Source organism: Chaetodon trifascialis, chromosome 8, assembly GCF_039877785.1.
Source record: "Chaetodon trifascialis isolate fChaTrf1 chromosome 8, fChaTrf1.hap1, whole genome shotgun sequence".
In the NCBI taxonomy this organism is placed as follows: domain Eukaryota; kingdom Metazoa; phylum Chordata; class Actinopteri; order Chaetodontiformes; family Chaetodontidae; genus Chaetodon; species Chaetodon trifascialis.
The window spans coordinates 2,759,628-2,786,682 of NC_092063.1; the positions used below are offsets into that span (position 1 = coordinate 2,759,628).

A 27,055-nucleotide genomic window follows, 5' to 3' on the forward strand; every position below is an offset into this window, starting at 1 on the left:
CACACTGAAGGTAAACAGACTTTTCACAAGTCAAGCGCAGCTATCTGAGCCTGCCGTCATGTGAACTGCACGTCGTCGTGCTTGTGTTGGTGATTTACGCTCACGTCTGATCGGCCTTCTTCTGTTTGTAGTGAGAAATGAGGCTCTGAAGGAACAGGCCTGATAAATCAATCACCAACCTACCCGCAGTTCAAAGCCTGGGCTCTGCTCTGGACTCCACTCGCCGGGCCTCGTCCTGCTCTCTGTGCTCCTGAAGCACAGCTGCAAAGGAAAGTCTGGGCTTTTTCTTCAGGGGGGGGAATAATGAAGAAGCTCATAGAACAATATGCCAGGTTTTATTTATTACACCTTTGTTGTGTTTGAATTCATCCTGCTGTTTTCTCTCAGAGTGTTTGGATTAGAGTGAAGCTGTCCACATTTCCCGGCCAATCAAATAGAAAACTAATGAAAACGTTTAAAAGTCCATTTAAAGGACACCCGAGTTAAATTTTAAGCACTTTCTTTCCATTCTGGGGGAAAACATGCACCGACGCTCATTCATCATCCGCGGCCTGTGAAGTCAATGTGATGCAGAGCGTAAAGTCTGTCAGCTCACAGCTAACACCAGTTTTCTTGTTTTAATTGAAGACGTACCTTCGTTTGACTCGTCAATTAAAAAGAAAGCTTTTCTTTGAGCTTTCATTGAGGAATCCAGCTTTTGAAACCCTCTTCAGAGGAAATGCTTGCCTCAGGTTCGACTCTTGAGCTCTTAGAAGTTTGGGGGATATTTACCATGAACTTTTAAAGACTTCTGACTTCATGGTCTTACAGATTAAGAATTATTTATTTTCTCTCCAGATCACTTGACTCTAACGATATGAATAATAGAATCAAGACTGTCTTGAGTTCACGAGTATGAACGGGCATTAGTTTGGTCCTCCAAATGTTACACTGGATATAAACAGAGATGAGCGTCAGGCTCATAGCCGATATATTACTATTATACCAAGAAGGTCTTCTTTTTGGTCCTGTTTGTCTACTAGAAGGAAATCTCAGCTGCTGTCACTTGAAAAGCTTTGCAACAAGTCAAACTGGATCATTTATGGTGCAGATCAGGCTACAATGTGGCCATATATAAAACACTGCTTGTCCTGCAGATGAGTCTGTAAGTTAGAAGCATGTACTGTGTGGACTGAGTTTGCACAAAAGGATGCAAAAAAATTTATAATAATATTTTAGAAAAACAGCATTTTTCTTCAGTCTGTGATGGGTGATGATGATGGACTGCAACCACAATGGGTCTGGGGGTGTATTTTGATCATAGAAATATTATAGGAATACTACAGGCAGCAGTGTGTCTCTATGATCCTCTCACTGTTCTGCGACTACACTTCGTCGCTTTGATCATGAAGCAGTCACCACTCTGTGGAGTACATAGGCTACAGTATAGTGCAGCATTGAGTATTTATAGTATATAGTTTAGAGAATATTATAGATACGAGATGAAGCTGACCGAAGGGACTGAGAGAAAAAGGTGCGATTACAAATCTGGCTGCGATGAAGCCTTCATGTCTCCTCCTGGTTTTCCTAAAAAGACTTGGCACGTTGCTGCAGGTGATATGTAGCCGACATAAATTGCTGTAATTCTGAAACGTGTTGGTAATTGCACCAACCATTGGTGACGTGTTTGCATACAGACTTTGAGAAACTGGACAGTACGGCTAAAAGTCTGTGGAGATAATGAATACTTTTTGGATTTTTTATGTTTTTCATGATTTGAAAAAAGTGAAATCTGAGCACTATAACACACAGTGATCTTTTAGTGTGTGGCAGCAGTTCATGTTGGAGCCTTCCCAGTTTCATCCTGACAGCGCCACTGTGCACAAGCAGAGCACCTTGAGTGGGCTGCACAGAGCCCCGACCTGACCCCATCCTTTGGGATGAACCAGAACAGGGACTGCGAGCAGGACCTTGTTACCCAACATCAGTGCTGAACCTCGTTAATGAGCTGAAGGGGAGCGAATCCCTGCAGCCAGGTTCTGAAATATGATGGGAGGCCTGAAACCAGAAGAGTTTAGTCCACAGCAGCAGATTAACGCTTGAGGCTTTGGACTGTGATGCTCATCTGGGTGTAACGTTCAGGCGTCCACACACTTTGGCGACACACTGTGCGCCGTGTCTGACCTGAATCCGGGTTTCTGTGATATTCCACCTCAGGGTTTCAATGTGATTGCAGATTAACAGCATTTCTATCACTATAATAACAAGTTTAGAGGATTGCGCAGCCTCGGTGGAGGTTCAGCTCTCATCTTTGCGGTTTCTTTTGTTTTTGCTCGTAAAACAACGAGCTCTGCCTTCCCCTCCTGTCAATCAAAGCGGCTGTCGATTGGAAATCCTGACATGCAGACAATAACATCAAATCTGACATTTTCCTTCCTCTTGTTCTCTCTCTGTCTTCACGTCCATCTGTCTCTCTCTCTCTCCTCACCTCTTCCTCCCTCTCATCTTTCTCTCTTTGTTCCCTGGTGTTTTGTACTTCGCCCGGTGAAAGAGAGAGAGGAGACGTGTCTTCAATTGACAGACAAAATGCTCGTGTCGAGATGTCCTCTTGAGAGAGCGTCCGTATGAGTGTGTGTGTGTGTGTGTGTGTGAGATTTTGGACATCCCTTCATTTAAAAGAGAGAAGTAACAGAGTGAGTGTGTGAATGCGTCGCTAATGAAGCTTTGTGCTGAGGCTTCGTGGATGATGGGGAGCCAATAGAGAAAATGCTCATAATCATCAGTTGAAATGACGATGGGGTTGATGTGGGAGAGTGAAGGGTACAATAAGGTATGAACAAAGACAGAAAAGGCAGAGGGAAGAGAGAGAGCAGCGACTTGGACGTTTGATGTTTTTTTAAAGGAAAATCCCACAAAACAATGTTTCATTACCAGAGCGGAGAGAGAGACGGAGGAGGTGAAGAAAGAGAGACTACAGAGGGGCTGAGAGAAAAGGCAAAGCAGCAATGAGACGGCAACAAAGAGGAGAATTTCCTTTAAGTGAGAGCTTAACCTCCTTCTGACTCGTCCCAGCGCAGATTCATCTGTGTCTTTCTCCTCTGGGGCTTTAAGGGAGGAACGAGAGGAGGCTGGAAAACAGGAGAGAGTGTCAGGTAGGAGATGAGAAGACGAGATGAACATACAGACGAGTGGGTTAATGGCGCTGAAGTGAAGTCACTTCGCTGAGCGCCCGTGAAGTCGAGCCTCAGATCTCCAGCTTTCATGTGGGTCCAGGTCTCCTCCAGCTGGATGTGAGTATTTACAAGTGCTTTGTTTTGCTTTAGCTTTCATGTCCTCAGTCAGGAGACACAACTCTCCCGGTTTCATGAATCTGGATGAGCTCTTATCCTGGTTTAACAGGCCCACTCAGACCCTGCGCCCCGTTTCTTGGTGATTAAAGTCTCAGATTACAGGAGCTGGAGGGCGTCCCGGTGGAGACAACACGTCCTCACACCTCCCAAAATGCCAGTGTGAGACGTGTTGGACGTTCCTCGACAGGTTGTTAACTTTAACATGAAACAATCCCAGTTTCCTTCAGTTTAGGCGCAAAAACCACTCGGCCAGGTTGAGGTAAAATCCTGGTTTACATCACGTCAGTTTAAAAAAGCTCAACACTGACTGTCCATCCACCTTCCTCCACATGCTTTCTCTTTAACTTACATCACCTCACTTCCACCTTTGTGCCTGCCACAAGACGCCGCCGCCAGCAGACATAACTATGGGTCATAATCTACTTGCACAGACGACCTATCCACGTTATTTGATGAGGGCAGGACGAAGCGGCGACCATCAGCGTCCCCGCCTTCAGCTCGAAACCTCAGCTAGAAATGACATTTACATGCCGGATTACCAAAATATTTTCCCAGTTATGTTGTGGTTGGAAGCTTTTAATTGCTGCCTGGATTATGATCACAGGGGACGTTGGTGGGCGCACAAACCAAACAAAGCAGTCTGGGTTTTTTAGGCTGCAAAAGCACGTTAGTTAAGGTCAGGAAATACTGTTTTTTCCATTAGATGTTAATAAATATGTTGTGTCGTGTGTTTCAGGTCACTTTTTCTGCATTAAACCAAGAATAGGATCTTTCCTGAACCATGACCAGGCGCCAGAGAGCCAGAACAGTTGCAGGTTGTTTTGTGTATCGTGGCTCTCGGGCTGCTTTCACGGCTTGTTTGTGCGCCTTCGTGTAGTTACTGTGTGTGGATTTGATGTCAGATCAGTGATTCTCAACGACTGACGTACATCTGCTGCCAGCTCGCTCAGCTCAGCAGCTTCTCTCTCATCATTTCAGTAAAGCTGAGGATCCGTCCTCTGTCCATCAGCGTGTCACACACCTCTATGAACCAGGTTTCTCGTTCATGGCCATCTCGAAAACAAGATTTCAGAGTAAAAGTCCAATTCCAAAAAAGCTGGAACGATGTGTAAACCGTAAATAAAACAGGATGTGATAACTGGCTAACCCTTTTTGACATCTACTCATCTCAAAGTCGATATATTTCATGTTTTTCTTTATTCTGAATCTGATGGAGCAACACGTCTCACGGACTGGGAAAGATGTGGAACGCTCCAAAAACACCAGTTTGGATCGTTCCACAGGTAAACAGGCTCATTGGTAACAGGCGAGAGGATCATGATTAGGTATGAAAGGGGCGTCCTGGAAAGACTGAGTCGTCGAGGATGGAGCGAGGTTCACCACTTTGTGAACACATGATTGGATGAAGGAAACGAACACATGAACTCAGGAACACTTTTTGAATCAAGGTCGTACGTCTTCAGAGCCAAAGCTGAACTGATGATCCAGATTTCTGCCTGTTGTTTGTCACTAAAACAAGAAGACATGATGCTGAACGATGTAATGAACAGGCAGCCCTCTCTGTGATGTAAAGACGTGGTTTCCTCGCTCTCGCCTCCTCTCCTCTCGCCTCCTCCTCTCGTCTCCTCTTGCCTCCTCTCCTCTCGCCTCCTCTCCTCTCGTCTCCTCTTGCCTCCTCTCCTCTCCTCTCGTCTCCTCTCCTCTCGTCTCCTCTTGCCTCCTCTCCTCTCGTCTTCTCTCCTCTCCCCTCCTCTCCTCTCGCCTCCTCTCCTCTCCTCTCGCCTCCTCTCCTCTCGCCTCCTCTCCTCTCGTCTTCTCTCCTCTCGCCTCCTCTCCTCTCCTCTCCTCTCCTCTCCTCTCCTCTCCTCTCCTCTTGCCTCCTCTCCTCTCGCCTCCTCTCCTCTCGTCTCCTTCAGACAGTTTGGATTCTTCTTGTCCTTTTCCCTTCATTTCTTTCTTTTTGTCATCTCTCTCCTTCCCCTCCTCTCTTCGGGGACAAGAAACAATGAGAAAAAGGCTCGGGCTTCCTCGCTCTTCTCACCTCTCCTCCTCCCTCCTGTTACATCAATATTTCATATCTGCTCTTTTTTTTGTGCTTGATTTGTTTTGCTCTTGTTGTTGTCGTGTCTCCTCTTGTTTTTTTAACTTGTGTCTGCAGGGACGCTCGCACAGAAGCGAGGAGACATGTTGGAGTCGGGGTGGGGGGGGGCTTGTCCTGAGTGTGTGTGTGTGTGTGTGTGTGTGTGTGTGTGTGTGTGTGTGTGTGTGTGTGTGTGTGTGTGTTTGGATGGTACATGCAGTGGTCAGTCCATTATTTACACACACGCACACAAAAAAGCCAATTATATTAAAGTACACCTGAATGCGTATGTGCCCACTGATCCGTGCAGTAATAGGGATCCAGACTGACACACACACACACACACACACACACACACACACACACACACACACACACACTCTCAGGTTAATGTAAACCTGCTGACCTGTAACATTGAGAGTCTCATAAATACAGACCACAAGCACACAATCCAGTAATCCCCCGAATCCAATTATAAGCCAAACAGAGACAGGTGCTTAATGAATTAAAGGCTCACTTCTTCATTCAAACTGCAAACAAACAAACAAAACAGTCTGTCAGACAAACACCTCAGAGTGCAACGGCAAGAAATGAGACGAAATACAGTGAATACGAAGAAAAACAATGAAATAAATGTTCAATCCGGAAGAAAAAACTGAGAAAGATTAAATTAGACTGAAAACAGATTTTTATATGGACACATTTCTTCTGGAAACACCTCTGCAAACAATTACGTCTAAAAACTGCGTCTCCTCGTAGTATCCCAGAAGCCGCCGACATCAGAGGCCTCGTTTCTAAAAATCTTCTTTGATTTATATTTGAACTTCGTCGCCAACTATTCACAACAGATGTGGAGCATAAAAAATCCTGCTCAGCCTGGTTTTAAGAACCCCATTTGTAACTTTCACACCTGTGATCCATAAATCTGAAATCATCTTAAATTGCCTTGTGATTTTATGACGGCAGCACAAATGAGGTTTTAGGTTAGAAGAGAGGGAAGCAAACGTTTTGGAAGACGAGGTCACGGCGATGGGAGAGGAGGTTCAAGCCAGACAGCAGGCTGCAGTGAAGGAGGTGGAGCACGAAGACAGAAGCGTCGCTGATGCTGGAAAGAAATAATCTGACCTTAAACTACAAGGAAGATGAGATGTGTGCAGAAATAATGACGGCAGGTCTGCTGGTTCCTCTCACAGCACAGTTCACCGCAGGTTTGGACGCACCGACGGCTACGTGACCAGCAGGAAGATCGCTTACAGCGAGTCGAGACTTTGGTTACAGATGAGGCCGTTTATGAATAACTTCTTAAGTCAAGCTGAAGATCAAAATTTGATCATTAAGGCTGTTTAATAAATGAGGCTCCAGGGTGTCAGCTACAGCGAAGCCACATGAGCTGCTTGTGCAGCATCCATAGCTGCACTTCAGCCCCTTTATGCACAGTCTGAGACCATCTTAGTGCACACATAAACACACAAGCGATTCCACTCTGCACACACGATGCACAGCACACCATCATTTGACAAGAGAACAAGTCAAGCTGTAGCCTCATGTCCAGCGTTGATGCTAATGCTGCACCAACAGGTTCAAAATAAGAGAGAGGCGAGTTGTGACCCAGGAACATATTCGTCTGTTGGAAGGTGCATGTATCGCCTGCAGAAATGCATCAAATGCTGCACTGATCAATCCCCCATTTTGAAAAAAAAGTCATTTTGTTGCACCAAATCTTGACAGAGAGAGCAGATTTGCATTTTCCTGAAAGACATTTTCTTAAAACATTTACATTTTCTGACATCCTTTGTCATAAAATTTCCGAATACGTTCTGCTCGTAATGAAAGTGTGACTAAACGTCCGCCACCATGTAACACCTGCTGCTTTCATGAGCTGAATGTGTCAGATCTTTTAAACAGGAGCATCCAGAATGGGAGGCATTATGCAAAGTTTCTTTTATTTCCTCTCTGCAGTAGCTGTTGGTATAACCGAACCCCACTGGGAGGGCGCGCTGAAAGGGAAACAAAGGCCTCCACATTTTCTTCACTTTCCCTGCTGCTCTGTTCTCTCCTCTTATACACGCTCCTTACAATAAAACTGGTGCTGACAATACAGCCGGCGGTTAGTCCGGCCTCGCTGTGTCCTCCTGTGGGCAGAGCAATTAAGATAGGAAGCGAGGGATGACGGCGAGGATGGGGAGGTGAGAGAGACGGATGAAGGGACGAGAGGGAAACACAGAGAGAAGAGGAAATGCAAAATAATTAAGATAGGGAGTGAAGGATGGACGTGAGACCGGGAAGAACAACGAGAGAATGAGAGAGTTAAAAGGAAGGAGAGATGGCAGATGAGAGGGATGCGAGACAAAGAGAGGAGTGAGGACAGGAGGGTGAGAAAGGCGGACAGATAAAGAGATGATTGGAGCAGAAACAATAAAATGTCCCAATTTCCCATAATCCCTTGCAGTTGTGAGTAAGTGCCCGCAGAATGATACGAGCCAATAAGTCTGTGCGCTGCGGGTCACGATGTTCCCATTTCTCCTCTTTCTGTGTTCGCTCAGAGCAGAGATAACAGAGCAGCAGGCAGTCTGAGCCTGCAGCCTGCAACTCAGGGCGACAGCGGCCCAAAGGTCAAGGTCACAGGGTCAGACCCTCCCAGCGACGCTGCGAAGGAGAATGAGTAACGCTGGGTCACGGCCCCGGAGAGAGACAATTAAAGTGATGTTGAACTTTGGGTCGTACGGCTTTGTGGACGTGAGATCAGTCCAAATGTTGTCGGCTGTCTTCATCGGTCGCTCGTGTGCAGCGTCTCACGGCAATGACAACATGCTACATGCTAAGCTACGTGTTCATTAGCTGCAGTCTCTCAGACTACGCGACACACCCCCTGAGATCCTGTCCTGAATCGAACCACACTGCAGCTGTTTCAAGCATGTGTCCTGTATCATGCATGTGCTGTAGTCTGAGATAAAAATGGCCGCCCGCGGAGGATAAAACCTCTCGATGGGGTTTCCTCCAGCGCCACCTTCAGGACGAGCTTTACACTCTTTAGCTCACGACTGATGAGGAAGAAGAGAAGACATGCTGCTGCCTGCCATGTAAGCAACATTTCAGCCTCATGGGGGCGCCAGTGTCGACGTCCTCATTGGACACACAGAGGGATGGTTGCCGTTAGCAGCATCGCAGTATTCCCATTGGAGCTCTCTCCACGGTGGGCTGTCTGCTGCTGAAGCACTTTTACATCTCTGACGCACACACACACACACACACACACACACACACACACTCGGTCATAATTCCATAGCTTTTGGGGACATTACATAGACTTACATTCATGTTACCATAACCTAACCCTAATTTACATTATGAGCTCCCCACAATGAGACCATGTAAACACATGTATCTCGCCACACGTACACACACACACACGCACACACGCACACACACAGGAGGCGTCTGTATCACTCAGTTATACGACGTCGAGGCTTCCTCCACACACTCTCCTCTTTCTTCTTCTCTGTTTTGTCTTTGTGAGTCTGTTTCTGTGCGTTTGCCTCTTTTCCTCTCTCCCTCCTCTGTAATTACTGCCCTCCTGAGCTCACACAGTGCCTCAGTATCAATCAGTGAACGGATCAATGCACCAACACTGCTGGAGGTCGTGCATTGAATTTGGCTTTTCACTTAAAATAGCGAAACCAGGCTCACATTTAAAAAGTTAGCTCCTTAGCATTACCGCCTACGACGCTGAGCAGAGCTCCTCAAGTGTCTCTGCTTCCTGTAGGACCTTAAAAACCTGAATTATGATAAAAATTAATTTTGTCAAGCCTCATTGAGTTTTTATGGAGTGTTGAGTCTGTTCTTTCCCTCTGGGATCTCACACACCATCCACCTCAAACACGAAGCCATTTGTTTTAATTTAAATCACCTCGACTGTCAGTTTAAAGCTGATCAATGATCAGAGTTTAATAGTTTCAAGATGTGAGTCTGTCATTAATCTGGATGTAAAGAGACTAAACTGAGATTTTCAGAGTGGTTTAGATGCTTCAAACAGGTTTAAACACGGTCCAATACAATCATAAAATAAAGGTTAGTCCCAGTTTACCATTAATCCTCGCTGGTGCAGCCCTTCCTGGAGAGGCACTGAGAGTGAATGTGAGGCCCTAAATCACTTTTATAAGTTGGCTTTTATGGAAATTCTTCCTTTATTCTTTTCAGTCTTTGGTGCAGATTTATGAAACTCCAGTGAAACTCATAACATTAAATTTGAAATCACCACAGAGAAAATGTGCCACTAAAACTCTCCACAGAAACCATTAATAATAAAACACAGACCGGGTGGTTTTTGGCTGAGGCGCCGCAAGTTTCTGTGTAACGTAGCAACTCCAAAACAACGTGGCACGAATCAGAAATTAACCGTTTTATCCTTGAAAATTCAAGTTTGATTCGGATGATCTAAATAATGTCAAACTATCAGGCAACAAACTAAAAACCATTTTTAAACCATTGAACCATCCAGGGGACGTCCTGTCCCGCCTATCAGACCACTGACCAATGAGAATTATTGGTTTCATTCCTTAGTTTGTTGTACTAACAAACTAACATTTTATTTAACATTTTATTTTAATTTTCACTAACATTCAGCAGAACACAAAGACGCTGACTCGCTAGCAAGCTGTAGCTAGCGATAGCTGTGGTAACGCTATGCGGCCACATTAAGTCATGCGTTTGAATGTAAGCTCATGTGATTGGCTGAAACTGAAGGAGACGTCTGATTGGCTGCAGGTTTTACAGGTGATGTGATGTTTTACATCTGAATGAGGGGAAACGTGTTTGCTCGAAGCGAACCGTTCAAACTCCAGCATTTAACCATCACAGCCGTGCAGCAGTGAGTTACAAAGAGAAACGTGACGACGGTTCTGTGAAACATTTTTATTTTTTAATTTTGTTCTCGCTGAGCTGTAAATGTGAATGCAAACGGGCTGCGATCAGTGCTCGAGTTAACGTCTGCAGCAACTTTCCACCGCTGCCAACAGCAATCCAAAAACAGGCTTTTACTTCCTGATTTATTTCTTGACACTTTCAAGTCATTATTTAGTCAGAAAAGGTTCAAAGGATGGTTTTCTCTGTGGGTGGAAGCCCTGAGAGCAGCCCAGGGAAACCCCTTTAATTCTGACCTGAGGCTTTATTAAAGCCAGTATTGTCATGTTCGCTCTGAAGCCCATCTTCGCCCGCAGAAACTCGACCTGACATTTACATCTCCCTCATCAAACCCAGCCGTCTGCTCGCTGATGAGAGGAAGTGGGAGTGGGAGAGGACCAGATGACAAAGATGAAGAAAAATAACCATGAAAAAGAGAGAAGAAGAAGAAGAAGAAGAAGAAGAAGAAGAAGAAGAAGAAGAGGCTGAGAGAATATAGGGAAGGAGTGACAGACGGAGGGGAAGAAAGAGAGAGCGATGTAAAGCGATACATCCAGAATACAAAGCAGAAGATCAAACAGGAAGATGAATAAAAAGGCGGCGAGGAGCGAGACGGGAAACGAGTGTGTGTGATTCACAGAATGACATAAAGAGGAAGCGAAGAGATAGACAAAGAAAGGAGAGAGTGAGGAAAAGGAAATAGAGCAGGAAGACAGGCTGTAAAAAGTGTGTGAGGGATGGATGGAAGAGAGTATAAAAAAGAAAGGTAAATAAAAGATATGGTAGACTGACTGAGGGAGTGTGTGTGTGTGTGTGTGTGTGTGTGTGTGTGTGTGTGTGTGTGTGTGTGTGTGTGTGTGTGTGTGTGTGTGTGTGTGTGTGTGTGTGTGTGTGTGTGCGCACGGGTCAAACCGTGACATTTTCAGTGAGGATGTGACTCCTGGCTACAGATACTGGCTGTCAGCAGTATCACACTCTGTGACACACAAACAGGATTCTCCCTAAAGAAACAGCAGCGTGCTGCATCTGCATCTGTTGTGTTGGGCTGCATTACTCTGTGTGTGTGTGTGTGTCTCCACTATTTTACTTAAAGTGAGCAAAATATTTTACCACAGATACCTGAATGCAAGGAGAAAACACAATCCCATAAAACCCGTTTCAAGGCGGCGTTTTTGGTGAAAACCTGAAGGTGAGCGAGCGTTGACTGTGATGGATGAACTCTCTGCAGGAGGTTTGACGTCTCTGCGAGCTGATTCTCATAGAAATGAACTCAGAGGAGACTAAGAGAAGAGAAATGGATCTAAAAACTGATGTTATGATGTGACGTAAAGGGCGGGTGATTTATACTGAATGACGTCATTTATAACAACTGATCAAACGATTGTGCGCCGTGTGAAAAGCATCAGCTGTAATGACAAACAGAATAATCACCTCTGTAGTTCACCTCAGCTCCACGCAGACTTTCAATCTAAATTTTTTCATCATTGCTTCTGTTTTCAGCTCCAGCTGCAGCTTCGTGCAGCAAAACAGTTCCAAAATCTGCAGGACTCCACCTGTGAAAGCGGAGCGTTTAGCAGCTACAGAGCGCGGGAGGTGTCGTGGGAATCGTCTAATCTCGATTGATTTGACATCATTTCCTCACATTTGGAGTCGTGTTTGCAAACATTGTATGAGGGTAAATCCAGCATTCGCTCTTCTTTGGCTGTTTTTGGCTCCAAATGGCTCTTTCGACACTAAATGTTCAGGGGCGGGGCTTGCAGACAAGCTTGGAGCCCCCAGCCATCAGGGGGGCCCCGGTCACGACTATTGATAAGCCTGGCCTTTCAGGGATCTCTGTTGATCCCTGGACCTCACTCTGAGAACCACTCATCAATTTTTTCAGTATTCATCTCAAATGTCCCGAAATTTGTGCATTTATGTGCGCAAAAAAATTTTTGTGGAGTGCACGGGTGGGGTGGGGGCTCCAGGGATTTCTTGCTTGGAGCCCCAAGAGACCCTAGCACCGCCACTGACCGTCTGTCTGCAGTTTGTTTCAGCTCAGGTAGTGATGATGCTGATCCGTGCAGTAAACGCACCATAAAACCAAAACATTGAGCCAAAAGAGGCTAAAAAAGCTGCAGAGTTGATGATAATTCTCAGTGAGTCTTTGCTACAAGAGACCTGGTTCTCAATTATGACTGATTCTTTGCTAAAAGAAGCCACGAAACATTGCGTTCTCGTCTGTGAGATCAACGTTATTCCATGTGGCCACATTATAAACGCATTTCTTCAGATTCAGCTGCGGCTTCAGAGAAGAGACGCGGCTCCTCACCACAACACAGCAACCCGCCCATCAAACTGTCAGTCATCACAAAGACATTCAACCCACTTCACCGTGTTAGAGGCGTCTGCAGAGAGCTCTGAACAAACAGGACGCCTCACATATACAAATGCACACGCACGCGCGCGCACACACACACACACACACACACACACACACACACACATCAGGGAGTTGATTCATAGGAGGGGAGGAGTGACTGTCAGAAAGATGGATGGATGAAACAATGAAAATCAATGAAGTGTGTGTGTGTGTGCGTGCGTGCATGTACAAAAGAGAGACATGTTGCATCCATGCAAGTGTGTATGACAGATGAAAAATTGCCAAGTGTGTGTGTGTGTATGTGTGTGTGTGTGTGTGTGTGTGTGTGTGTGTGTGTGTGTGTGTGTGTGTGTGTGTGTGTGGGTGTGTGTGTGTGTGTGTGTGTGTGTGTGTGTGTGTGTGTGTGTGTGTGTGTGTGACAGAGAGAGGGAGGCTGAAATGCAGTGGGCGTGTCCCGCTCTTAACGAGTTTTTCTTTTTAATTACCTTCGTTTGACCACAGTTTGTTTCCCAGGAACACAGCCAGAAAAACCCTCCCCACCCACACACACACACACACACACACACACACATACACACACACACACGCTCGTAGAGGAGTTACAGTTGGATGTTCTGATGGTGTTGGACGGTGCGTTTCCTCTCATTTAAGCTGATGAAAGCTGTTTTTATTCACTGATTTATCGCAGAGTTCTTCCCGCTCGATCCATCCAGGTCATCGTATGTGAACTTCTGCTTTCTATCATCAGCTTTTCTTTGTCTTCTTTCTCTCTGTTTGCATCATCCTATCGTAGCTCAGGCGTCAGCTTTCCCCCCGCGGTCTTGTGGGATGTTGTCAGCCAGGTGAAAGTCAAACCCACATTAACACTGAGGGCAGCCTGATGAACGAGCTGCGATGAGGGGATGAAGGCTCGGAGGTTCGCAGCAGAACTCTTCGTGGTCATCAGCTGTGATTTCTGCAAGCCTTCAGCCATATTTGCTTTGTACTGTGCTGCCAAAGCCGTTCAGAGGCGAGAAACCCTGAACAAAGAGATCCTTGTGCATGTAAAGAACTCGAATTAAGGAAGTACTCAACCTAAAATCTTTGAGTATCAAACCCTCAAAGGTCCATGAAAGCACAAGAAACAAGCCTTTAAAAACATGTTGACAAGTGGAAATCTGGATTACGCTGCAGGAAGTTTCTTCTAACGCCATTTTGCCCTGACTTTGGGTTGCCGTACAGCTGCTGATCTGCAGTCAGCTTCGAGCCAGCTCAGAGGCATCTTTCAGGTGTGAAGGTGCAGAGCAGGTGTGGTCAGGTCAGGTGGTAACAGTGTGCATGCTAGGCCATAAAGGAAAGGCCGTCATGGGGAGCAGAAACTGGCTTCCAGACTGAGACTGGACCGCTATTTGCCAACCTCTGACCTCGACTAAACATCCACAGCTGGACAGACTGAAGCCACCTGAGTGACTGCAGGAGTTACAGCTGACAGATGACACTAAGCGAGAATGGTTGGACATCACAGATGATCTTCTGCAATGCTGGAACGTCTTCATGAAAGCTGCAAACAAATTAGATCAAGCATTGAAGCGAGAGTGTGACAGTGGATGGTGGCTTATCTCAGTACGCTCAGGAGGTTTTGTTCTTCCAGAAAGACCAAATGTTGCGCCGACTTACACCAGCTCACGTCAGGACTTCAGCTCTCTGTTGCTCTTGAGTTTGGCATTATGACCATCACCATATTTTTTGGAGTCAGAAGTGACCATATTTGGATGAGAGGGTGGAGCTTGGGAGGACAGGCATGGCTACATCTGTGTGCTGATTGGCTCTGACTGAGAACCTGCCGACACCTTGCAGCATATCGTGTGTTTTAGTCTGAATGGGACCATAATTTACAACAGGAACGTCTTGCTGTGTTGAAGAAGACTTGAAACTAGTCATTGAGGACGTAAACGAGTCCTTTTTACAACCACTGTCTGATGCTCCGTCCAGAATCTGCTTTGTGCTGATGTCAGTCTGAACGAACCCCAACTTCCCCAACAGATCTTATTTAATGACTGTAAATGAGTTCATGAACTGCGCTCACCGGGTTCTTCTTTGAAGAGAAATCTGTCAGATCAGAGGTGCATTCACCGCCTGCTTCATGACATTTCATTAAAGTTTCCATAGTGAACGTGTTGAAGGAGCTAACTTCATCAACAGAAAGAGTCTCTTTAATGAATCCTCTTTAATGAAATCAGCCCCGCTTGTGCTCTGCTTTTGTTTTTGTTTGTGTTTTGATCTCTCGTCTTTGCATTCAGAGCTTTAAATTGGTCTCTTACATAACAGGTCAATGAATTCTTTTTCAATCAATAAGTGCTTCTGGGCTTTTTCTTCACATGTAAAATGGGTTTCCTGTAAAGTTAAATGCAGCCTCTCTCACTCCCCCCTCTGATTACTTATTATGTGTATTTGTACAGGAAAGCACACACACACACACACACACACACACACACACACACACACACACACACACACACACACACACACACACACACACACACACTCACACACACACAAACACACTCTTACACATCATGACACACTTGCATGCACATATGAACACATTTACAGCGCTCCATCCTGGCCTATTTTTCACTGCACTACTTTTTATACACACACACACACACACACACACACACACACACACACACACACACACACACACAGGGTCTCATCCTGGTCTATTCATGGTGTGTATTCCTCATTAGCGTCATTCAGAGTTATTATAATGATATGAATGGACTGGCAGCTGCTGCAGCGATAAGGACTCTTCGGCTCGTTCACTCACCCGCGAGTGTGCATTTTTGTGCATGTGTGTAATTTTGTGTGTGTGTGTGCGTGTTTGTGTGCGATGGAGGGTGCACTGATGAGTTTGGGTGCATTTTTTTGTGCGCGAGTGGGTGTAGGGAGAGAAGAAGAAGAGCGGGGAAAGGTGAGGAAAATGTGTGTGAACATGCAGAGTTAGCTGCAGGGTGTGTGTGAGCGTCTGTGGGGAGAACAATGCAGACGCTGTTGGTGCATATGGTTCGTTATCACTCCTCCTCTCACATTCCTCCGCATCTGTCGGCTCTCCTCTCTTCCCACCGAGTCATCTTCTCAATTCGCTTTCTTCACCTGTTTCTCCACATGATCTATTCTTCGCGTTCAATTCGCCTCTCAAATCAGAGCCCCCCCTTCCTCCTCCTCCTCCTCCTCCTCCTCCTCCTCCTCCTCGCTCAGCTCCTTCCTTCAGACACGTGGCCCATTTCCCATCTTCCCTCCCTCTCCTCCGCGCTGCCTCCATCCATCCTTTTATCTCTCCTTGTAAAAATCTGTATTTTCTCGGGGAGAGAGCGTTTACCTCCAGCTGTGATTTGGCCAGATTTCGTCTGCGGTGCAGACAGCCGGGTGGCGGTGAAGAAGCTGCAGCACGAAAACTTTAATCAGAGAGGAGACCGAAAAACACACGAGTCATTCCCACCGATGTTCTCCTCTGAGCTCCTCTTCTCGGCTCTTCATACCAGTTAAAGGAGAGTCCTCCTTTTCTCTTATTTATATAATAATTTATCTGTATTATTGGATTATGATCAGTGATGCATTAAGTGTTAATCCTCACTTACATGCTGCAGATGGTAAAGCTGCGGCTAATTTTATACATTAAATGCTGCTGGGCCGTTTCATCATGATTGATTTATTTATGATATTTCGTGCTAATATGACCAATCTGCAAAGTAACTTATAGCTAAAGCTGTCATTAAGTGGAGTAAAAAGTCAAATATTTGGCCCTCAGATCTAGTGGACTACTCGAGTAAAGTACCTCAAAACTGAACCTAAACACAGTCCTTCAGTAAATGCATCTCCTCCTCGTCACTCTGTCGTACAGATTTGGTGTTTTCCCTAAATTTCTTTGCCTTTTCTGTGCAGTTTCAGAAAAAAATAGCAAGGTAATAACTTTTGATGGATGTCTGTTTGTGTTTTCCTGCAGGTGCATGCAAAGAAATGTGTTCTATCACAGTTTTTAAGGTTGCCTAGCAGCACATCTTTAATCATAGTCCAGCGTCGCCTTCAGCTTCTCTTTGAGGTCTGTCAGGACGGAAAATCTGTGCACGTCGGTGGAAATCGTTGTTCTGCACAAGCTGGCGAGTCAATAATCTTGAGGTGTGTTCCAACGTAAGGAGCCCCAGGAAAGAAACTCAAGGTCTGAACTTAGTTTTCTAGTTTTCACAACACCTCGAGAAGATGAGGCAGCCAGTAACAGGTGAAAGGTGACGGCCGGTTTGGAAACATTACCTTTACAGACGACCTTGACATTTTTAATGGGTGAGTTGGAGGTGAGAGGCAGAAAGAGCTCCACATGCCTGATAAGCTGATCTGTTAGCGGGGATCAGACCACAGGAAAAGTTTGTTGTGGCCAATCACGGACCACGATCGTCTGTACTCACCTGACTTGACCTGCTGGACAACGTGTTGTTGACCGATCAGGTGCTCTCTCCAGAGCGCCGTCAGGTAACCACGGCGAAGAGGAGGAGGAGGAGGGACGCTGAGGTTGCTGCTGTCAGGTGGGACGATGAAAGAGGGGAAGAGTTCGTTGAGCTGTGGCTATTTGATGTTCCCTCGAGGGAGGAAGACGAGTCAAAAAAAGACGAATGTTGGCGAGAAATCGTGCTGCTGTGCTGTCATAACATTGTCCCCGCCGCTAACTGCAGGAATACGCTCATCATTACTAATTCCAGATCAAACGTTAAAGTAGCCTGTTTGATGCGGCCATCACAGCCGAGCCTGCTGCTTTTAGGATAAATAACTGTGGAAATAAAGTGACAACATGTCAAACTCTGAACTGCTATCCGGATGCTGCCCAGTAGATGTATAAATAATGGCCGAATGGGCTGAAGTTCACTTCGCCTTTTAACGTTTTCTCTTTCTTTTGTTTTGGTTAACAAGACCGCCAGCATCACACACAGCGTGAGATCAGACATGCTGTGATTGGTCAGGGTCATACGTGTCGTCTTGCCAGTCACCTGACGAAGACCTAACGAGGTGGTTGATGGTGATGGTTAAATCTGACACGGTGACCGTCGTCAGAGACTTAAATATCATGTAATCTCAGCCTTGGTGGTACTGTTAGCCTCCGCTGTGAATGCTCAACGTTCAGTTCACTGGAAAAACACACAGCTGACACCAAACATGAACAAACATCAAGGCTGAAGCAGAAGCACAGAGAGGAGATGAGCAGAGATAATCAGCAGGCTGCTAATGGTTTAATGGCATCTTATTCCACCGGACTGTGTTTAGTGCTGGAGCTGAGGGAGCCGACGGGTGTGTGTGTGTGTGTGTGTGTGTGTGTGTGTGTGTGTGTGTGTGTGTGTGTGTGTGTGTGTGTGTGTGTGTGTGTGTGTGTGTGAGTGAGAGAGGAGGATTTAGCTTTTGAGATACGTGTTTGTAAAGCAGTGGGTGTCATAAAGATATAAAGCTGTTAGATCCAAAGATGCTTCACATAAATGCAGTGTCTCATCTCGTCTCAGAGCTCCTCCACTTAGAAATATGAGAATTAATCTCGCCGCGTCCGTCGGTGTAGCTGCTGCTTCTTCTTCTTAACAACCAAATCAGTGTGTGAAGCCACCAGAACGCCTCCACTAATCCTGGCTGAACATTTCACGAGTTTGTTTCCAAAATGAAATCGCCACAGTTTGAAAGAAGCAACACCTGCTGAAAAACAAAAACTACAGAAACAGCTCATTGTGGCGGCACATACAGTCACATGTAAAGGTGTAAACTGCTCCAGTCCAACAGCTCTGATCATTTTTAACTAGATTTATTCATAGATCTGCAGAACTCTCTGAATCCGAGAGGTAACATGTTAAAACGACGGCGCTGATGCTTCACACGTGGTCCCGACATGTGAAAAGACACAAAACATTGAAATGAAATGGATAAAAAACTAAATTGAACAGTACAAACTCATTTAAAATGTAAATGCCAACATCAAACCAGCTAAAAACAACACAAACAAACTGATGCCTCGAGTAAAATGTTTTTATTCCCTCACTTTGCAGCATTTTTGTAAATAAATGACATTATTTTACATCGCAGGATCTTTTTCTGTGAAAAAAGCAACATTAATAAATCCACTTTGATTTAATATTGTAATGCAGTAAAAGCTGAAAACTTCTGAGGGTGAATCCTTTTTATAGACGCTGTAAATACGCCCTGACCTGAAGCCCAGAGCCCGTCTCCATATTTAATGGACCGTTCCACAACACAGCACCAGAATACAAAAGGGACCTCTGGCAACATTATATCCTCATTATTTACTCAAAGCACTTCAATTGTTTAATTATCCTTTAAGCTTTATTAAATGATGGTCGCATTCAAGCAACGCTAACAGATGGAAGTGTGCAAACTGGAGTCTGGTCGTGACAACGTTTCAGCTTCTGTTTGTTGTTACAGACAGAGGTGCAGCCAAAATGTTCAAGATAATGAGTTAATGTAAAAAAAATCTGCACAGAGAAAGGATTAAATTAAGATTTTATGTGTTTTTCATGGAGTCTGGATGTAGGTCTAATTACATGAAATGAAGTGAATGAGTCACATGAGCCACATTAGCGGCTCATTGGACGATAATGTTCATTGGTTTGTCAATGAAACATCTCAAAAACGCAGACGATGAATCTTAATCAACATGAGGTCAAAGCTTGTTGGTTTATGACAGATTTCCCTCAGCTGTGCTAACGTGCATGCTAACACGCTAAAAAAGACGGTAGCGCCTTAGCGTGCTGGTGTTCACGTGTAGCTCGAAGCACAAAGTGACACTTTGGACTCGTCTGACTCCTTTAATAACTGACGAGCTTTACGTTGCCTTTAATTAAACAATGAAAAATCATCAGAAACAGCAAACGACAGGAGCTGCAGAGAAAGAGAAATGGGCAGCTCTGAAACGAGGTCGTTTTAACACAAAGCTGAAAAAAAAACATCTCAGACTTCATGAAGCTTTTCCAGGAACTTTTCCCACCTGCTTTGTTTCGTCCTCCAAAGCCCAGACGCAGCAGGTTCAGGCTGGGTGACGGAGATCTGTTTGAGGTGAATGTAAATGAGAAGCAGATCCTCCAGTCGGCTGCGATGTGGGTCAGTATCCATGGCGACTGTTTGAGGTGGGGGGGGTGACATTTGGTGATGCCCGTAGCATTCCACGCTGAACTGTGGGTGTGAGTTTGCTCTGTGTGTGCTGTGATGCTGCAGGTGTGCATATATTCTCTGTAAACGCTGCATCCTCCTGTGGCCGCTGCTTTATTCAAGCATCTCCGGGGTATCTTCTGTTTTTCTGTTGGTGAACACAATGAAAATGTGCCAAGAAGGATGTTCAGAGGCAGGAAAACCGACTGCTGCTCGAATACTACAGCCTTCCTGAGTGTATACTTAGATATTTAACACATCTGCTTTCAAGCCGCCTCCCTCCGGTGCTGCTGAGCTCCTGCTTTCACAGCGATGAATTCGCCGCTTCCTCTTCTTCATCTTTTATAACCTCAGTCAAGCGAGTCTTTTTTACTACATGTCATTTAAAAGCCAGCTTCAGGCTGGTTGTGTGATGGTGGCTGACACCTGTTGTTGTGAACCACCAAATTTTATTTAATGCCTCTCTGAAGGAGCAGCCTCGCATGTGTTTATGTCTGAGGGTTACAGCAGTGACTGATGGTGTCTGGCAGCCGAGTTTTGGAAGTCCAGAGCTTCCTGTTATTAAAGTAAACACAGTCTGTCTCCTGCTTTTCTGTGTTTGTCCAGGATGAGGTTTTTCACCCAACCTGAGTGTTTGGAGAGCCGCTACACAACCACAAAACCTTCTTTAGTGACGATGAACGGCCGTGAGCTTTGCATTACATTTCTGCGGGTTTGTCCTCTCTGCACCTAAATAAGCAGATTCCTGTCTTTGTCCTCAGGTTGGTTCAGGGGACAGTGTCTCTGAAATACGATCTGGATCCTGAAGTGCCTTCAAGTGAAAAAAGAAAGAGGTCACCGGTGCAGAGAGGCTGAAAGTTCAGTGTAAAAAAAAAAAGGTTTAGCAGCAGCTGTTTGTCATGTTAATGAACTGTGGGAGCTCTGGTTTGCACCTTTGAGAGGATCAATCTGCTGATTCTATATTTGTCTTATTGAGAACGAATCCCTTTAAAAAAAGAGCATACTGAACAATGAAATGATCCGTGTGTGTGTGTGTGTGTGTGTGTGTGTGTGTGTGTGTGTGTGTGTGTGTGTGTGTGTGTGTGTGCAAGCTTCATACATCCTCTTCCTCCACTGGTGCGCTGGATGACACGTTCTTTCATTAGCATGAAAACACTGTCGTTTATTTTGACTCCTGCTGCTGTTAATGCTGGAAATAGTCCCAAACTGCTGTTTCCTTCTTTTGAGGAACGTTTGCTGGAAATAAAGCTGCTGTTTGCTTGTTTTTAAGGACTTCTGTCCTGAGTAGGAAGCAGTGTGTTTTGGGCTGAGTGCCACAGACAGACAGAAAGCTGGAGGCTAAGAGAGACACACCGCTGGTGTTTTTGTGGTGACGTCAAGACAAGCATACTGTAGAATAACGGAGGCCTTATCATTAAAAGGTTATTGTGGTTAAAGTGGACGTTCATTCTTTCACGCCTTCCAGACGGTGAGCCGAGCAGGACCGATCCCAGGAAGAGATCTGGGGAACATTTTCTCTTTTTCTTGAATTTCTTCAGTGTTTTTTCTTCAGTTCTGACTTAATCAAGAAAAAACGATCTTTTTACAGTGCAGGTTTTGCACGGATTGGCCTGAGGGGGGCGCCACAGTCGTGGGCTTAATTGGCGTTATGTCGAGCGGTTTATCTGAAACTTCAGAGCTTTTCCGCCTGGGTCTGACTTCCTCCTGGCTTTCCTAAAGCTGCTGCGATTGGCCTGAGGGGGGCGCTGCGTTTGTTTACTCATTACTGATTGGCCGAAGGGTTGCCCGCATCTCTTGCAGGGGATGAAATGTTTATTCTGACACACAAAAAAACATCGCAACCACAAAACACACACGCGCACACACACACTTCCTCTGACGCACACAAACACTCTCTCTGTCTTCTCCCTGGGTTTCTATCCTTCGCTCTATCGTTCAAACACACGGCTTAAAAATAACACTCTTCCTCACACACACACTCTCTCACACTCACACACACGCACGCACACACACACACACACACAATCTGACACACACAGTTCAGTTGAGTGGCTATGTGGGACAGCAGCTTGGGGATAGACAACTGATTCACTTTGAGTGGCACATGGATATTTATAGCTGGTGTGTGTGTGTGTGTGTGTGTGTGTGTGTGTGTGTGTGTGTGTGTGTGTGTGTATCAGATAGCAGGTGATGGGTGCTGACTTAGTAGCAGCTGGATAGTTAGTGTGTTCTGTATCTGTGTATGTCTGTCTTTACATTATATACATATACAGTATGTGTGTTTGTGCATGTGTGTGTGTGTGTGTGTGTGTGTGTGTGTGTGTGTGTGTGTGTGTGTGCCAGGTGATCAGCAGCGAGCGTGCTGAAACGTCTCACAGTTTGTTTCCGTGGCGCCTCATATCCCTGCGTAACCATGGTAGCGGCATGTTGGGAAAAGCTATATTGGACTGCAAGTCCTAGACACCACACACACTCGCACACACGCACACACACGCACACACGCACACACACACACACACACACACACAGACGACGGATTGTGATCGGTGAACAACCCACTGTTTTTATTCCTCCTGTCTGAGCTGCTTGTGTGCGTCACCTCTGCAGACAAACTGCTTCAACCTGAATCATTTTTAGCTCGTCAGCTGTTTGTTTAGCGTAACTGCTCTGATAGCAACAAACTGCATGACGTGAATGTCAGGACGTGAAGTCAGGGGGTCCTCACGATGTGCAGTGACCACCACAGATGAATGTCGACACCAGTGCTGAAGCGTCTTTGGCTGCAGTTCCGCTAATGGCCACTAGGTGCTGCTCCGTGGAAACTAAAGCCGGTGAAATTCAGTGAGTCAGGCGCGGCGTCAGGGGTGGGCGCCGCTCTTATTTGGCTGAGGTCTCGTCCGGTCACAGCCGGCCAATGTTGCTTTGCCGTTTCTGAGCCCGTTTCTCTCGTGCTGTCTATGGCATACTTTACCGTGAGTATGAAAAGAGAAAACAAGCAGTAAATGTGTCTGTGAGAGTTTTAAACTTCACCTGTAGTTAAAGGATATTTCGCCCTCTGTCTCATGTTGAATACAGTAACACAACATTTTCCAGCTTTGTCGAAGCAGCGTGTTTAGGAAAGCATATCATTGCTTTTTTATATACCTGCAAACGCTTTTCCCATCGAAACGTGTAGGAAATGTAGACAATACGGGAGCTAGAGCTAAATACTGCTGCCTGGCCTGACTGACTTCAGATGACCTTCACAGACAGTAAAGGTCATGAGTGAACAGCTCGCTCTCTCTCCTGTTAAAAGTCAGTGTAGCTCACCCAGTACTCGCTCTGCCTCTCCCTCACCCTGCAATCAATTTAAGGAGTAAGGATCCAGTCAGATCAAACAAATGAATTAACAGGCATTTAAATTGCTTTTTTGTAATGAATTGATGTATTGATCCACTTGATCAATAGAGAAAATATACATAATGAGATGAGCCGCGTGTGCCACTCGTAATAAATACAAACTGTCGCTGTGAAATAATAAGCTATGGCATCGAAAATGTTTTTTAAAAAGATTCTGAACGTGTCATAATCAGCTGGACGTACTAGTCGCCCTCCACAGCCTGATACCAGTGATTGTTGTTTAAGTGAGACTACCAGTTGGAAACAGTGTTAACTTTTGGAATAAAGAGGCCCCCCTCAAAGAAACTGTGCACGTTTCAAAGAAGAGGACTTGTCCAAATCAGACATGTTTTTCAGGCTGTTGCTTATTGGCTTCAGCTAAAGGTCAGCTGTTCCTGTGTCACTTGAGTTGTTGGTACCGCACACCAGTGTTTCCCAAACACTGTGATGATGTGAAATCATCAGGTGTGCCGTGGAAGATTACCCAGTTTCACCTGATTGGTGCTCTGAGGCTTAGAGCAGCAGCCCCCAACCACCAGGACACAGACCAGAACCAGTCCGTGGGCCATTTGGTGCCGGGCCACACAGAGACTGAACAAAAAATATTTTATTGATTATCAGAAGTTTTATTTTGAAAATCAGGTGCGTCCGCCTGTGCCTCTGTACATGTCAAACCGCTCGTCTCGGTCACATGATACGGTAGTGAAAAAGTAAGCCCACAAGCAAAATGAGTAAAAAACAAACGTCTTTGGAGAACTTGTTCAGAAGGGGAAAAGGCCAAATGATGAGGCGGAAGAAGAAGAGCCTGCAACTTCCAAGAAAAAGAAAGCTGCATTTAAGAGACAATATCAGCAGCCCTGCTTAAAATACGGGTTCATCGCCTCAGGTGATCCTCACACACCGAGCCCGCTCTGCGCAACATGTGGCGACAGGCTCGCCAAGAGGCAGTGAAGGCTGGCTGAAGAGAAACAAGCGCAGGGCTCCCACTGATTACAACTACATCCAGAGTAATACTGAGTTGTATTTTTGATCATTTGTTTTTATTTGTTTCTATGTCACTCCAGCAAATTATTGTTTTACGTGAAACCGGTCTGTGGCGCAAAAAAGGTTGCGGGCCGCTGGCTTAGAGCACCAATCAGGTGAAATCTTCCTGTGTGTCTTTCTGCAATTCCTGCAAGAATATCAGCTTTGTGTTTAACTAAACAAGCCCAGGTCTCACACCCAGTCAGTAAATTGAGTTAGAATAGATAGAGTTTCATTATATTTCACTAAATATCCTGTTTGTGACAGTATTGTTTGGTGGTGTGCCCTGTGGTTTTTCTCATGGAAAATATGTGCCGTGGCTCAAAAAGGTTGGGAAACACTGCCGTAGACAACAGCGTGCGTGACAGCGATGCAGCTGCACAGATTGCTCTTAGATGACTTACAGGAATAATAAGATCTGACTGCCATGAAAAATGTAAACTTAACTGAAATGAAGCTGAGACAGACGCATCGCTCGCAGTGGACAAGATCTCAGACCAAAACCGCTGACCTTCAGAAGCTGCAGCTTAATGAAAGTCCTGCAGAGAAAAACACAACTTCACTCATAAGTGCCTGCGCTGTCGACTGTGCCGGCGCAGGACTGACAGTAAGAGGAGTCCATTTATCACTTGTGGCCAAACAGAAAATTAGACTCAACAACCTGAAAAGCTTTTTAATCATTTCATCTCCCAGAATGCATCTCCACCATGTCCTGAGAGGACGCTTGAATTTGGTGTTTTCAGTTTTCTGCCTGTGGAAAAATAAGCAGCTTTCACTCTTTTATTTAGCGGCTGACAAAAGCCTGTTTTTTAGTTCGCTGAAACATTTTCTGCCGTCACTAATCTCCACCGCAGCCGCTGGAAACGTCTCAATACCGCCAGCATTCGACAAAACGGACGCAGGCGAGCAAGATGCATCACAAATGACTGATTCTGAGTTTAGGTGCTTTCTGGTGAATTTTCTTCATGGAAGTTTAGTGATTATCAGTGTGTGTGTGTTTGTTTTGTTTGGGGGAAATTGGGCCACAGGAAAAATTGGGATAGAGCCAAAAAAAATAGAGTATTAATACGATTAGAGCAAGTACGGATTATATAAACGTACACAACAGTTTCAGCATTGACGCTTCGGTTTGGAAAGCATCAGGATTTAAAATCTTTTCATAAAACACACTTTAAAAAAACAAAACGGCCTTTTCAGTAATTTGTCTTTCATGCTTTCTTTCCCCTCCCTCTTAATGTTTTATCTTTTTAATTCTTTCGGGCCCTTGTGAGATGAATTTAATTCCTTTTGTTCCATTCCTGCTCGTTTCATGTGAGGCGGTTTGTACAATCAGCATTTTGATAAACGCAATTAAAAAGAAAAAAGGTGTTTTTAATCAACCTTGTGGAGCTGCAGCAGGAGTCGAAGCGTCAGCCTGAGCGGCGCCGGTGCCTTGCTCCGCTCGGCGAGCTGCAGAGGAAGGCCGGCGAGCGGAACGGGAGCAGCGGTTATTCCAACTCCTGTAAACCGACAACGACTTCTGAAATTTCTCAGACTGACCCTCAGCCACAGGAGGCCGAGCAGAAACTCAACTTCCTACTGTGATTAAATGTTCTGAAAGTAATGACCTTCAAAATCTGTGGAGACGCAGCGAGGAAGAGGAGGAGGAGGAGGAGAGAGAGGAGGAGAGGAGTGCCTTATTCCCCTGAGGCCATCTCAGAATCACCTTGTTGAACAGAAAGAAACAAAGAAAGAAAAGAAAAATTCCTGATGTCATTGATCCCACGTGGGGGAAATTTACAACAGCAAGAATGAAAAGGAGAGGTAGAAAAAGAACAAATAAACAATAAAAAAAGATCCAAAATAAAATTATAATTATAATAATAATCAGCCTGGCATCATGTTCATGTTCGCAAATGTCTGCTTAAAGTGCCCAAAATTACTGGAACAAGTGCTGCACAAGCCACGAATCATCAAAGTCATCATCTGAGAAATAAAAGAAAATAAAAGTGTAAAATCTGTTTTTTAAATGGAAAAAGCAACATGCATAAATAAAATCAGATTTATGTTCATGTAACACGTCAAGACTCAGTGTTAGAGTAACGTGGGGTCTGTGGGGGTCTCTGGTCTTCTGGTCCCGTGGTGTTTCAGTCTTTATGGACTGCAGGGTGTAGTTGGTCCAGGTTGGAGGAGTCAGCCACAGTCTTTCCTGCTCGCCTCTGAGTCCTGGAGTCCTCAGCAGCAGGCGGTGATGGAGGAGGCGAGGACGGACTCAGAGGTGGTGCAGAAGTGAACCATCACTGACTTTGGCTGCAGCAGGAAGCAGCTCCTCAGCAGCTGATGGATGATGACGGTGCACATCAGGGTGATGGAGGTGGGCGGCTCTCTCTGAAATCCACAACCGTCTCCTCCGTCTGCGTCGGCTCACCAGGCGGTCAGTCGCCCACCTGTAGAGGGACTCCTCATCCAGAGGTGAGGCCGATGAGGGTGGTGTCATCCGCCAGCTTCAGGAGCTTGACGGACTGATGGCTGGAGGTGGAGCGGGTGGTGTACAGGTGCAGAAGGGAAAGCGTGCAGCCTGGAGGGGAGCGGGCGCTGAGGGTCAGACAGGAAGTCAGGTGAGCCGGGATGATACTGAGCCTGCTTGCACCTGCATCAGCGTGTGCGGCGGTGCTCTCACACCGAGATCACTCAGCTCATTAACTCCTGTTAACGGCAGGCGTGAACCGGGCAGCGACTTCATCTCACCGAGTGCTTTTGGTTCACAGCTGATCCACCTGAAGCCCCTCCAGACAGAACGGGTGTTGAAGCTCCTCAGCGAAAGCCGTTTAGCCT

At 45.6% G+C, this 27,055-nt stretch overlaps 1 protein-coding gene across 1 annotated transcript in view; it reads left to right on the forward strand.

The window, feature by feature from the left end:
• Positions 1 to 27,055, forward strand: part of LOC139334807 (XK-related protein 7-like) — a 67,028-nt gene that overhangs the window by 17,165 nt on the left and 22,808 nt on the right. The gene's annotated exons all lie outside the window — the stretch shown is intronic.